General features: G+C 46.3%; 1 long non-coding RNA gene across 1 annotated transcript; it reads left to right on the forward strand.

Annotated features, from left to right (window-relative positions):
- The first annotated feature begins 6,109 nt into the window (after positions 1-6,109).
- On the forward strand, positions 6,110-13,506 carry LOC128415526 (uncharacterized). The gene is made up of 3 exons (XR_008330979.1): positions 6,110-6,364; positions 9,011-9,088; positions 12,470-13,506. It is a non-coding gene; the product is annotated as an uncharacterized LOC128415526 (long non-coding RNA).
- Positions 13,507-14,598: the final 1,092 nt, after the last annotated feature.

Here is a 14,598-nt window from a genome sequence, read left to right on the forward strand (position 1 = left end):
CCGGAACCCCATAGTCACATTTGACTGGACTTAACCATCCAGGGGTCCCTTTACCTTACCTTTTAACCTGCTGACTGGCAGTGGCTGTATAGGGTTTTAGGTGGGGATCTCTCCCTGTCCTACCTGGAGATGCTGGGGATTGAACCTGGGACCTTCTGCATGCAAAGCAGATGCTCTACCATTGAGCTATGGCCCTTGAAGGGCTGTCCTCTCCATCTTAAAGGAGGGGATGGCAGCCCTCTCCATAGGAACCCCATTCTCCTTGCCAGGAAACCAATCTTTTTGGAAGCCAAGTGTGATGGTCTGTGCTTGGTATTGGGCAGAGGGACAGAGTGAGGATCTTGGGTTCTAGTCCACCCTGCTTCTCAACAACCTCACCACCTGATTTGGCAGAGGCAGTTTGTGGTATAGTGTGGGAGAAACCTGTGATAATGTTCAACCTTATCTCATGAATTCATGGCTGTCATGAGACCTATGGGGCTGTCTCAATACACAGTCGTACCTCGGATCCCAAACACCTTGTGAGTCAAATGTTTTGGCTCCCAAATGCTACAAACCTGGAAGTGAGTGTTCCGGTTTTCGAACGTTCTTTGGAATCCGAATATCCGACGCACCTTGGTTTCTGAACGTTTTGGAAGTCGAACGGACTTCCGGAACGGATTCCGATCATCTTCCGAGGTACCACTATGTTAGGCATTCAACTCACATCACAGGTCATGCTCTGCATTTTGCTATAGAACAGATCTGGGTTTTGCTACCAAATGGATTGGAAATAAGCCAGTGCCTTGAGTGTCAACCCCAGGTCACGATGGTTGAGATTTGCATCTACTCTGTTCAGACAATAGATGCACTGATTTCACATGATTTGATTGCACTGTAAGAAAGCTGTCGTATTCTGAGTCAGATCATCCGTTCACCCAAGTCAGTACTGTCCACAACTACCACCAGAAGATCTCCAAGGTCTCAGACAGAGGTTTTTTTCCAGCCCTTTCTGGAAATGCAAGGGACTGAGAGCATGTTTTATATTCCAAACCCAACTTTCAGTGGTTTAAATAAGTAACTTGGCTCAGTGGAAGACATTTCACTTATTCTACCATTCACATAGATACTTAATGCCTGCAGGATCTCATTACCATCTTTTACAATGCGGTAATGTTATGGAAGCGACACGTGTTTGGCAGTAAGGCGCTGCTGTTCTAATAAGAACAATTATAATGAGCTTTAAGGAAGCTAAGGAAGAAAGCAGAAGGCCGTAACATGGGAGGGAGTGTTATAACGGAGAGCCAGTTAATCAAGATGAGGAATAACCTCACTCTGCCTGTGTAGTACCTTTTCTGTCTGTTCAAACCTCTGACACTTAGAGGAATAAAGGACTTTTTCTTTTATACCTCATTCATGTCATGAATCGATGTGAAATAAGATCCACTGAAAATACTAGGGATTTGCCTGGCAGGACACAATTTGTAAAGTGCCTTTTCTCCTAATCCAATTCCGTTTAAAATATCGCAGGAATGGGGCTGTAATTGATTTATATTAATTGACATTGGAAACTTGGTGCTTGATCAAGAAATCAGATAGGCTCAAAGTATGGCTCCTGACTATACATTTGCATTTAAAATGTTGAAGGCATCGTTAGGGTTTTTTTATTTTAAAAACCAAAATCCTAGTTTATATTAAAAACCACACTCAAATGTGAACTTCTGTCAATCAAGTCGGTGTTAAAATTGTCAGGGAATATTTATTTCAGTTAACTGAGTGTCCTCTCAAGTTTAAGGATTTCCGCAGTTAGGCCACTGGTTTTCTGAATTCCATGTTCAACAAAGCCTCCCTAAATTCTCATTATAAATTGTTTCTATCTGCAATGCAGTCCCCACTTAAACTGTAAAAGGACTGCTCCACAAAATGTCTTTATTTGAACATAAAGCAGACTTGGTATGACAGTTCTTAAACAAAGGCTAGCATTTCAATGGTGCCCGGTAGCTGAAATAAGACTGGAGTAGATAGGAAGTATATTTCCTTGAAGAAAATTTATTAGGCCAATTAAATAATCGGGGCCAAGACAGACAGACGTAATTTGAGCAGTGAGCCCATTGTAGATCCCAGACAACTTTTTTGGACATCCAAAATAAATGAAGGCCATGAACAATCAACTCTTCCTATTTCAATGGGAAGCTGGCTAAACAGACGGCTGATTGGATGGCCTAACAATAATCATCTCCCCACCTGGCTGTGCAGAGTGTAGATTGGCTGGCACTTGTGAGAATCATGAGGTCACACACACTTAGTCAAATGAGGCTCCCGCCTTGCTCACCCTACATTTATAGCCAATAGGTCATTCATAGTCACATGGGATGTTTACTCTTCAGGGTGTGTCAAGCCATGAAACTGTCCTCAGTCAAATGAGGCTCCCGCCTTGCTCACCCTACATTTATGCAACACGTTGGTGATTAATATACACACAATAATTACCAAAATGATTATACATTCTTTATCAATCTTCTGAGAAAAATACGAAACCTTCTGAAAAGCCACAGAGACTTGCGAACTACCCTACCTAAGATGAACTTATAATGTCTGATTTCAATGGATTTTTCAAGTGCTTAACTCAGTCTTTTGTTTTCTTTATCTTTTTAGGTAACTTCATGAAGATACCAACAAAAGGTAAATTTGGTGTTGTCCACAGTACCGAGAGATGCTAGTGAAGTTGTACATGGATGTTAATGAAGTTGTAGACAGGGTGCTGGCGTTTTGCACCTGTTTCGCCCTGGCAGTCGAAGTAATCAAGAGGCCGCTGTTCGCCCCCGATGGGGCACTTTTACTGGGGCCTGCAGGTAGCACACTCCCAAGGTAGTTTTCCGGGCTTCTTCAGTGGTCTAATCTCAAAGCCTTGATATGTATACAGTGGTACCTCTGGTTACGTACTTAATTCGTTCCGGAGGTCTGTTCTTAACTTGAAGCACCACTTTAGCTAATGGGGCCTCCCACTGCCGCCACACGATTTCTGTTCTCATCCTGAAGCAAAGTTCTTAACCCAAGGTACTATTTCTGGGTTAACGGAGTCTGTAACCTGAAGCATATGTAACCTGAGGTACCACTGTATTGATATTCAATTTAACAGAGAATACTATTTCTTGGCTTAAGCTTAAGAGACTGATTTGCTTAGCCACTCACTGATTTGCTTAGCCACTTAGTCAAATGAGGCTCCTGCCTTGCTCACCCTACATTTATAGCCAATAGGTCATTCATAGTCACATGGGATGTTTACTCTTCAGGGTGTGTCAAGCCATGAAACTGTCCTCAGTCAAATGAGGCTCCCGCCTTGCTCACCCTACATTTATGCAACACGTTGGCGATTAATATACACACAATAATTACCAAAATGATTATACATTCTTTATCAATCTTCTGAGAAAAATACGAAACCTTCTGAAAAGCCGCAGAGACTTGCGAACTACCCTACCTAAGATGAACTTATAATGTCTGATTTCAACGGATTTTTCAAGTGCTTAACTCAGTCTTTGGTTTTCTTTACATCCTGTTATCATGATGTCTCTCCCCCCCCCCAACTAAAGAAGCATAGGATATTTGTTGTGGTTGCTAGAGAGCTAGATGCACTCTCTAACCACATCTATACCTACCCAGAGACATAAGGGGCATGTGTGGAAGTCAGGAGCCAAGGCTCGGAGAGATCTCGCCCATTGCAGTGGGTTGGCTACAATGAGAAAACATCCAGTTTCTGTGATTTTCATAGGTTCCTCTCTCCCCAGATACGCTTTTGCTCTCGTTTCCCATTGTTTCTTAGTGGGGAATGTGTGTAACTTCGCAAGATGCGTCCAACTGAGCGTGTGTACAATGTCTCAGCGACTGAACAGCGCAGTTGCCTTTCCTTGTGCATTCAGAATTCAGGGGGGTGACTGGGAGAGGAATCCAGAAAAGGGCAGAAAACCAGCCAACGTCTAATCTGAAATTTGGGGAAGGGTTAGAAAGATTATGGTTGCCTTGGCTTTACAGCTTGCCAGCCAAACAACCTGGTTGTAGCATGGGAAGTAGGCACAGGACAGGGAAACCTGGAACTCAGGGTATCACTGTCATATCATACATTGCATCTATGATAGTGCTGTCAGTGCAAATTATATACGGTGCAGGTGTAAAGGCAACGCATGCCCTAACACAAACTCGGCAGATCAGATGCACATAGCGATACATCAAATCAGCATTAGGGTGTGATACATCTGGTACAGGCAATTCCTTAATTCATTTGCTGGGTGTCCTGGGCAACTTGTGGTGCAATGAGCTTCACCAGAAATCACTATTTGTTTTAATTTTTAAGCAAGACCTTCCATTTTTTGAATTCAAATACAGCCTACTTGTTAAAAGCTCTGCCACCCTGTGTGCAAGCAGGCGTATAACACCCATGGGTCGTGAATCCTTGTTTATTAAAAGGGAACAGGCGATGGGCCCCAGCAATTGATCGTTTGGCTAAAGAACAGTGCAGTCAACATATTTAAAAAGAAATAGGTTTGCTTGGGAATGCACCAGGCAAGCACACCCTTTCGAAACAGAGTTTTAGGTGATAGGGATACGTAACAAACTAATCCGATGGCCGTATTTTACAATGCAGTGTGTACAAAAGGGCAGGGGCAGAAAGAAAGAAAGAAAGAAAGAAGAAAGAAAAAAAGATATGGTTTCACTGTTCATATTGTTTTTTCCTTGTCCGTTGTTTGGCAAGAAACCATTGATAATTAGTGCATATCTGCATATCAGGCTTCGTGGTTAAATAGGCTAAGCTAAAGCTTCCGTTTGATTGATCCTTCGTTGCGGAACGAGTGGTTCTTGTTACAACCCAGTCAATAGCTGTGTCGCTGAGGCACAAGGCAACGTGGCACCCAAGGTGCTGGTCCCCTTTCATTTCCGCAAGAACACACCACACCGTGGTGACAGCAAAGCGGCAAATATATACAGTACATACATGTATAATAAATATTGTTGTTTGAAAGTTCTTCCACGCACATTGGGCACCGACTCTCTCTCTCTCTCTCTCTCTCTCTCTCTCTCTCTCTCTCTCTCTCTCTCTCTCTTTAAAACTTCACTACAAAAAAAATCACAAGGCGTAATGACAGCAAAGACATTTCATACCCTTAGCGCGTAGTAAATAACAAACACAAAACACTTTTTTGCTGTCACTGTTGCGGTTCAGAAGTTCCACCGGCGTGCAGTGGGCTCCACTATCACTTTCATTTCACAAAACTGAATTAATAGCAGAGTCACATCTCTCCTTAACGGCAGAACGCACCAAACACTCTTAAGTTTTGTGCAGACACATTGTACAAATATTTCATTTGAGCACATCACAAGGGAACAAAACACCTCCGCCTGCCTACACGGCTGCACCTGAACTACCAGCATAACCAATGCTACCTGTCAATTTCCTTCCCACACATATACTTCCTTAAAAAAGAGGAATATATATATATATATATTCTACACACTCCCTGCCGAGATAGAAAACCAGAGTTTGAGTAAGCTTCCAGTGTCCAGGAGGGCTTCAGGAAAAAGTTGTGAAATATAGAAAGCTGCCGAATGCTGAGTCAATCCATTCAGGGGCAGAGGAAGGGGGAGCGGTGGGGGTGGCTCGCCCTGGGTGTCATCACTGAGGGGGGTGACATTTGGCACACCGTCTCCCCACAACTCCCAAGCCTACCCCGAGCCATCAGAGGAAGGAGCGGAGCTTCCCCACCTTGCCACCCCCCTTCCCCCCTTCCCCCTTTGTTTTAACAACTCGGGGGAGGCTTGGGAGCTGCCGGTGGGCAGTGTGCTGTTGCCCCCCACTTCCAGGCTGCTTTCTGGGGAGTGGGGATGGTGGAAGCTGTTCGAATTCCTGCTCCGTGGTTGCAGTCATGGGATTTTTGTCTTTCACATGATGGTGTATGTTTTGACTCCACAGAGTGGGAAGTGACGGAGACAGGATGTTTGTGTTACTGTGTTCCGTGAAGTGGGATTATTGTCCTTCGTTCTTTTTTTCTCTTTGCTGTCTGATGCTAAAGAGAGAGGGAGCCATATCGCAGTGCTCCGTGTGTGTTTATATGTAAATAAAGTAGATTAGCCAAAATGCTGAGTTGCTGAGGTCTGTTACGCGAAATGTGCAAACTCTGCGGATCCCTAAGTGTGCCGGTGTCGGTTGGCATCGGTCGCTGTGATGTTCAGGCTGAAGAAAGCTTATGAAGCTCCTGAACGATGGACCAGGAGGAAGAGAACATGCCAGTCGGGCATGTGTCTCTGCCAGGGTCCTACTCGAGTGTAGGCTGAACTCCTCCCCCAAGCTGTCAAAAGGAAGAGGGAAGGGAGGAAGGCTGCTGGCAAAGCGGTAAGGCTCCCCCCCCGCCCAGGAAGCAGCCTACCATGGGCGGCTTGCTCCACCCCGCATGGGTGTCTCGCCCTGCCTCCCTGGGACGCTTGCCCCTCCCCCATGGCCCCACCCCCCGCCTCTGAGTCCATTGGTCCATTTAGCTCAGATTGGCAGCAGCTCTCCTGATGGGGCTTCTCTCCTAGTCCTACCTGGGAAGCCAGGAATTAAACCTGGGACTTTTTGAATGCCAGGAGCTGCAGCCCTTCTCCAAACAACCTAACAATTCAACGGACTGCTCATTACAGTAGCCCGAGATTTGTGACCCAAAATGTGGGGTGCAGACCACCAGCCCCACTGCACCTCATTTTTGCAGCCAGAAAGAATAGGAAGTTTACTGAGTTCCTGTTGGGTCACCAAATTGAACATGAGCTAAGTTTGGTGCCCGGCCCAGAAAGTGTGCAGGCATCCAAAAGTCTAGAAGGAATGATCCACATTATAGAGCTGGATGGAACCAGTGCTGTTTTTCTAGAACTCACCTTGAACACCTCCCTTGTTCTCTTAGAAGGGCAATGGTGTCCACTTGAGAGGTGCCACCTGAGAGGAATTGAGTTCCAGCTGATAAAAATCCCTGGATGGAACCTTGTAGGCCTTGAAATTCAACCCTACCATTTGATGCAGGCTATTCAGGGCGAGAGGGACGTGGGTGGCGCTGTGGGTAAAAGCCTCAGCGCCTAGGGCTTGCCGATCGAAAGGTCGGCGGTTCGAATCCCCGCGGTGGGGTGCGCTCCCGTTGCTCGGTCCCAGCGCCTGCCAACCTAGCAGTTCGAAAGCACCCCCAGGTGCAAGTAGATAAATAGGGACTGCTTACTGGCAGGAAGGTAAACGGCGTTTCCGTGTGCTGCGCTGGCTCGCCAGATGCAGCTTTGTCACGCTGGCCAAGTGACCCGGAAGTGTCTCCGGACAGCGCTGGCCCCCGGCCTCTTAAGTGAGATGGGCGCACAACCCCAGAGTCTGTCAAGACTGGCCCGTACGGGCAGGGGTACCTTTACCTTTTACCTTTATTCAGGGCGAGAGCACATAGCTAGAACTGTGGGGTTGTTGGTTTTTGTGTGTGTGTTTTTAAGGGTGGTGAGAGTTGTTAGGAGACCCCTCACAGAGGTTTTGGCCAGAGGTTTCTGTGAAGAGGGATACAGTTTTACGCAGGGAACTGTAGCTCTGTGGGGTCATCTTTCATCACCCTGCACAGGGAGCAAAAATGCGGGAAGTGTGTGTAGTGGAGCATAAGGAAGTCTAACAAAGTTCTGATTTTTCCTATGAGAATGCTTATACACACATACACACACACACACACACACACACATTATTTCAGTAATTTCTCTCTCTCTCTCTCTCTCTCTGTGTGTGTGTGTGTGTGTGTGTGTGTGTGTGTGTGCCCCTGCTTTTGCTGGTAGCCTAAGCATTTGCTCAGTGTGTCTATTGGGTAATGAATTGCTGAGTCAGACCAATGGTCCATGCAGCTCAGTATTGTTTACAGTGACAAGCAATGGCTCGCCAGCATTTCAAGTCAGGAGCTTTGCCCAGCCCTACCAAGCAATGGGATTTCATTAACGTTTACCCTAAAACTGCTTTCTTGAAGTTTCCACCCATTTGTTCTTCTGGTCTGGCCCTCTGGAGCCACAGAGAGCAAGTCTGTTTTCTAATTGGCATAGCACTATTGCCTGAGATCAGTGGCATAGCATGAGGGGGCACAGGGGCGGTTTTTAGGGGTGGGAAATTTCAACATCTGGTGCTGCCTCAATACAGCCGCATGCTTCACTTGCTGGGCTCCATTGAAAATGGCTTCTCCATGCAAACCAGGAAGTGACCTCTCCAGACAACAGAACAACTCTTCTTTACTTATCTCTGCAGCTGTGATCTCATGGGTGACACAGATGCCATTAGGCAGTTGAATGTGCGTATGTACTCCATCCATTTCCCTTCCTTGTCGCCTCTGTACAGCCCCGGACACTGGCAACCCACGCTATGCCACTGCCCGAGATGAAGAAGAGAAGTTTGGATTTGATATCCCGCTTTATCACTACCCGAAGGAGTCTCAAAGCGGCTAACATTCTCCTTTCCCTTCCTCCCCCACAACAAACACTCTGTGAGGTGAGCGGGGCTGAGAGACTTCAGAGAAGTGTGACTAGCCCAAGGTCACCCAGCAGCTGCATGTGGAGGAGCGGGGAATCGAACCCGGTTCACCAGATTACGAGTCCACCACTCTTAACCACTATACCACACTGGCTCTCCTTGAGGGAAAGAAGTGGGGGTGTCACTAAGAAGCTTACTAGCTGTGCTGCTTTCAAGCACTTTCCTATGGTGGCGTGGCTTGTGGTGCTTCTGTGAGGGAACAGGAAAGCGTGGAAGGGAATCTTCTGCCAAATGAAGCTTCTGAGCAAAACCAGAGTGTTAGAAGATTTGAAGCCAGTTGTGGGAGACATTTGGCCTTGCAGATGATGCTGAACTACAACTCCCATCAGCCCCAGCAAGCAAGGCTGATGGCCGGGGATGATGGGAGTTGTGGTACAGCAACATCTGGAGCACCAAAAGGTACTCCCTGCTCAAAAATGGGAATTCCAGGTGGATAATCTATCAATCCTGACCCCTTGTGTGTGCTTTATGTAGGTTCAAATGCCTGAAAAGAGAGACTGAAGAAGCTTGGTGATAATGAAAACGGAATGAAAAGAGAAACTTGCAAAGGGGGTAAGAGTTAGTTAAAATGGAAATCCATTTCTTCTTCTTCTTCTTCTTCTTCTTCTTCTTCTTCTTCTTCTTCATATGTGATTTGCAGTTCTGTAAACTACCCCTTCTCTGACCAAACTGCGGGAGGTAGTGGAGGACAGAGGTGCCTGGCGTGCTCTGGTCCATGGGGTCACGAAGAGTCGGACACGACTAAACGACTAAACAACAACAAACTACCCCTTCACTGCCTTGCCATGGCGAAGGGGCTTGAATAACTCAGAGAAGCTATGAACTCTGCTGAGCAGGGCACCCAAGATGAACAGGTCATAGTGGAGAGTTTTGACCAAACGTGATCCACCTGGAGGAGGAACCGGCAAGCCACTCCAGTATCCCTGCCAAGAAAACTCCATGGACAAAGACAACAGGGTGGAAGACAGAAGTGCCTGGCGTGCTCTGGTCCATGGGGTCACGAAGAGTTGGACACGACTAAACGACTAAACAACAACAAACTGCCTGGACTAGGTATGTGATCGGTGTTATATTATTGATACTGTTCTTCATCATCATCATCAATAATAATCTTATGAAAATTTGTTAATGTTATTTGTTATAAAAATAATGTAATAATAATAATGTAATAACAACAACAACAACAATAATAATGTGAATCTGAATAACCACTATTGAAAATGTTTGCATTTTCATGTACCATTTGGAGAAAATAGGCACCAAGGAAACATTTCGCCGTGAAAAAGCCTCACCAGATTCATTCTCAATTATTTGCAGGCTGCATATCGCAGGCACAGGGCACGATGCCAAAGGAGTCAGCAGTCTGGCAGTTTAAAAAGAGAAGGGGAAAAAAGAGAAATAACTGATTCAGAGAATGTGTGACAGGCCTTTTGCACCATATGGCGCCCAAGAGTTAATCCAGGCAAGGAGGGTGGACACCTAGGGAGATTCATGTTGAAATGCCATTTAGAAGGGAAACGTCAACTCGAAATGGCAAGAGTCCAGGAGCCTAAACAAGCTCGACTGGGGAGCCAAGAATCAGGGCGGGAGGGAGGGAGACAGAGGGTAACTGGCTCCATTTCTGAAAGCTTATCTGAATTTAGTTCCCCATCTTCGCTTTGTTCACTGCACCCCTGGGAAGGGACAGCCTTGTTACCTAAAAATGCGCTGTTGTATTACCCCGGGAAGAGAGGGCTCTGGTTGGTGTCAGTTCACCCTGATCCATTCACCTCATTACAGGTCACTATATGTGGCTCAGTTGTAAGCCGGTGGATTTCAGAGTTGTTGTTATAAAATATACAGAGTGCTCCAGCTTGGCAGCTCCTGTGTTTCTCAGTTTGATGGGCGGCCTGGCCCTGACAGCACTGCTTCCCTGCTAGAGCAAAAGGAGCCTGTCTCCACAGAGTCCTTCCCAGATTCCCTCAGTTAAGATGGTGCATGTTTCACAAGATCCTCCATGGAATCCAGCGTCTGGCGCATCAGGGGCAGACAGAGCATCGTAGAATCATATAGTTGGAAGAGACCCCGAGGGTTGTCTAGTCCAAGCCCCTGCAATGCAGGAATATCAACTCAAGCATCCATGGCAGATGGCCATCCAACCTCTGCTTTAAGACCTCCAAGGAAGGAGACTCCACAACCTCCCGAAGGAGACTGTCCCACTGTTGAACAGCTCTTACTCCCAGAAAGCTTTCTTGCAACTTGAATCCATTGGTTCGAGTCCTACCCTCCAGAACAGGAGAAAACAAGTACAGTGGTACCTCAGGTTACATAACACTTCAGGTTACATACGCTTCAGCTTACAGACTCCGCTAACCCAGAAATAGTGCTTCAGGATAAGAACTTTGCTTCAGGATGAGAACAGAAATCGTGCTCCGGCGGCGCGGCGGCAGCAGGAGGCCCCATTAGTTAAAGTGGTGCTTCAGGTTAAGAACAGTTTCAGGTTAAGTACGGACCTCCGGAATGAATTAAGTACTTAACCCGAGGTACCACTGTATGCTCCCTCCTCCATGTGACAGCCCTTAAGATCTTTGGCTATCATATCTCCTCTCTGTCTCCTCTTTCCCAGGCTAAACATGCCCAGCTCCTTCAACCGTTCCTCATAAGGCTTGGTTTCCAGACCCTTGATCATCTTGGTTGCTCTCCTCGGCAGACGTTCCAGCTTTGGTTCCTTTCTGCCGGGAGACACTCAGCTGGTTCAGTCTCCCCACTGCAGCACTGATAGGACAAAATGCACCTTTGGAAATCTTGGCCTTCCTCTGGGGTGGAGCAACTTGGCCCTGTGGACTACATGTGACCTTCTAGACCTCTCTGTCTGGCCCTCGGAAGAGGTGGGGTTTATCACAGCATGACCACTCCCCCTGTACAGGCACTTTCCTACCTCCTTCCGAAAGATCTAGTAAGCTCTGGGCTTTGGTAAGAAGGCATGAGGGCTCTAACAGGATCCTAGAGTCCTCCTGCCTCCTTCTCAAAGCCTAGTTAGCACTTGTCTGGCTTAGGGAAGGAGGCGGGAGGCCTCTAGGACCCTGCCAGAGCCCTCACACATCCTTCCCCAAACCTGGCACCTCCCTTACCGGCTATGGGGAGGCAATGTGAAGGCGGGGGTGGGGGTGCTACTTTAATAATAACAGAAATATGGTTAGATCCAGATTTGCTGTGGCTGTATGAGACTTGCTCTACTCATGCAAATCCTGCAGGACGAGGTGGGAGCACAACGGATACTTTTCCCGTTAAACTGTCGTATTTTTCGCTCTATAAGACGCACCCGACCATAAGACACACCTAGTTTTTAGAGGAGGAAAACAAGACAAAAAAAATATTCTGAATCAAATGTTATTGAAGAGGCTTTGCGCGGCTATCCCTGAAGCCAGAACAGCAAGAGGGATTGCTGCAGGGAAAAGGGAAAGGGAAAAAGTGTGTCTTATAGAGCGAAAAATACAGTAATTTCTCTCTCTGTGTCTATGTGAATATTTTATTATTTTTATTTTTGCAAAGGAAAGCGTTCATTCTATCTCTCCCACAAACAACTAGGGGTGGATCAACACACAAGAAAAATTCCACTATGAATAAGTCAGAAATTAAATCGTTTTAACAAAAGGGGGGGGGGAAACCACTATGTAAAATCACTTAGAATCATTTTTTGCTCTCCATCGCCATCTGGTGTTGCATGTTTATAACGCATTCAAAACACTGTTTTTTGGCTAATGTAGCTGAGCCCTAGGTCTAACAAAGAAGTATATCAGTTCGGAAAATGTCAGGTTTAAGCCCTGAAAGGTGGAGTTTTTAAAAAATAAAATAAAAAACAAACAGTTCAGAGGACGCACAGCTGCTTGTGCACTTGTTTTGCTTTTAAATGTGCCTGCTTACATGTCCTGCTGAATCTTTTTTTCTCTACAGCAGCGACTGCCCCAACTTGAAAGACGCCTGATTCAAGAGTAAGTGGAATGTACAAAATGGGAGGATTTGTGTTTACAGCATTGCTTGATCGGTGCCTTAAGGACAGAAATGACACCATCCTTCTACCTGGCGCTGACACAGATTGCTGGAAGGAAAGCGTTCTTATAAACAAAGTGCTGGAGGCCATCTTGTCTTCCTCTTCCTGCTCCAGAGCTGGCAACCCAAGTACATCTTCATGTAGCTTAATGGCTTCCTAGAACAACTAGGAGTTCAAAAGAAGCTAAAACAGCTGCACTTATGAGCGACTACAAGGAGCAATAGGGAAGCCTGTTTAGTATGCACATCATTCCTGAATCTATAAGAATCTATGAATAGCCTGGGCCTTTTCCCCCTTTACACTAGTGTATAGCAGACTTAAGCAGCAAACGCGAGAAGATTCAACATCAGTGAAGAGAGATCTGTAGCTGTCAGGGAAGAACCTGACAGGTATTTAGAACAAGTTGGCTAAGGGGATGAGGGCAGCAGGGGCTGGGGGGGTTGGACACACGTGGCTGATTAAAAAATATATGTATATAAATACGGCTTCAATTGTACGCAAACCACAATTTGCTCTGAATGTAAGGCTCAGTGTTGTTTGTTTTTGTTTGTTTATTCATGCAAGTATTTTTGTGCTGCCATACCATGAAATTTCAGGGTGCCCTACAATGCCGACGCCATCATTAAAGAGATGGTGATCTATCCATTGACCACAGTATAAAATGATTCTGTGCCAAAACTGGAAAAATCTTAACTCTCTTGTCTGTTTATAGACAGTTGGTTAAAGGAAATTTGGTCCAACTAACTGATTTGATCAGAAACAGAGAGGGAAGACAATGCGAATTTGTGGAGAAGTTGAGCATGTTCATTTGATGCTAGAATAGCAAAGTTCAGGGCTCAATAAACCCTCAGCTGCTCATTAGGAGACATTTGAGCATATGGAACAGAATGGGGGACAGCATCAATTGGTTTATTGCTATATGTTACTTATTAATTTGCCTTAAAATTAATCTGTATCTAATGTATTGCATACCGTATTTTTCGCCCCATAGGGCGATCGGCCCATAGGGCGCACCTAGTTTTTTTTGGGGGGGGGGAATAAAGAAAAAAAAATTATTTCCCCCCCGGTGCGGGGCTGGGGCGGGGGAAGCCCGAGCTTCCCCTGACCCCAGCCCCCAGAACAGGCTGCTATCCGCAAGCCTGGGGTGACCGGCGTGATTTCCCACCAGTCTCCCCAGGCTTGTGGATATCTGCCCGAAGACCGGGGCGCACTGCACAGCGTGTCCCTGGCTTCGGGATGCAGGCTACTCTCCGCAAGCCTAGGGAGCCCGGCGGGAAGTCGCGCCAGGCTCCCAGGCTTGCGGAGAGCTGCCCGAAGCCCGGGGTGCGCTCTGCTGCGCTCCCCAGGTTTCGGGCTGCAGGCTGCTGTCCGCAAGCCTTGGGAGCCCGGCGGGAACTCCCGCGGGCTCCCAAGGCTTGCGGATAGCTTCCTGAAGCCTGCATTCGCCCCATAGGACGCACACACATTTCCCCTTCATTTTTGGAGGGGGGAAAAGTGCGTCCTATAGGGCGAAAAATACGGTAATTGAGTAGGCAATTGATATAGTAGGTTGTTTTCGTCACAGGGATTTTATATAGGGAACAATATCACTACGTTATGACTATATACGTTTTGCATATGGCAGACCCTCCAGGTGTCTCTATTTTCTAGGGATGTCCCTGATTTAGGGGACCTGTCCCGGTTTATTATTTGATCCTGGAATGTCCCTCTTTTTCTTAGGATGTCCCTATTTTCACTGGAGAAATGTTGGACCATATGGAGTTACAGTATCTAACCCCTGAGCCGTCTGAAGGCAGTCCTGTATAGGGAAGTCTTTTAAAATGTTTAAAGTTTTATTATGCTTTTTTATATATGTTGGAAGCTGCCCAGAGTGGCTGGGGCAACCCAATAAGATGTGTGGGGTATAAATAGTAAAATTATCATTATGGAATGGGACGTCCCTATTTTCATTGGAGAAATGTTGGCGGGTGTCATATGGCGTATGGATTTAGAATGGTTGCTGTTTGCAATCTTTGAGGAGGTGTAATGTAAA

Source organism: Podarcis raffonei, chromosome 6 (genome assembly GCF_027172205.1).
Source record: "Podarcis raffonei isolate rPodRaf1 chromosome 6, rPodRaf1.pri, whole genome shotgun sequence".
NCBI classification, from domain to species: Eukaryota; Metazoa; Chordata; class Lepidosauria; order Squamata; family Lacertidae; genus Podarcis; species Podarcis raffonei.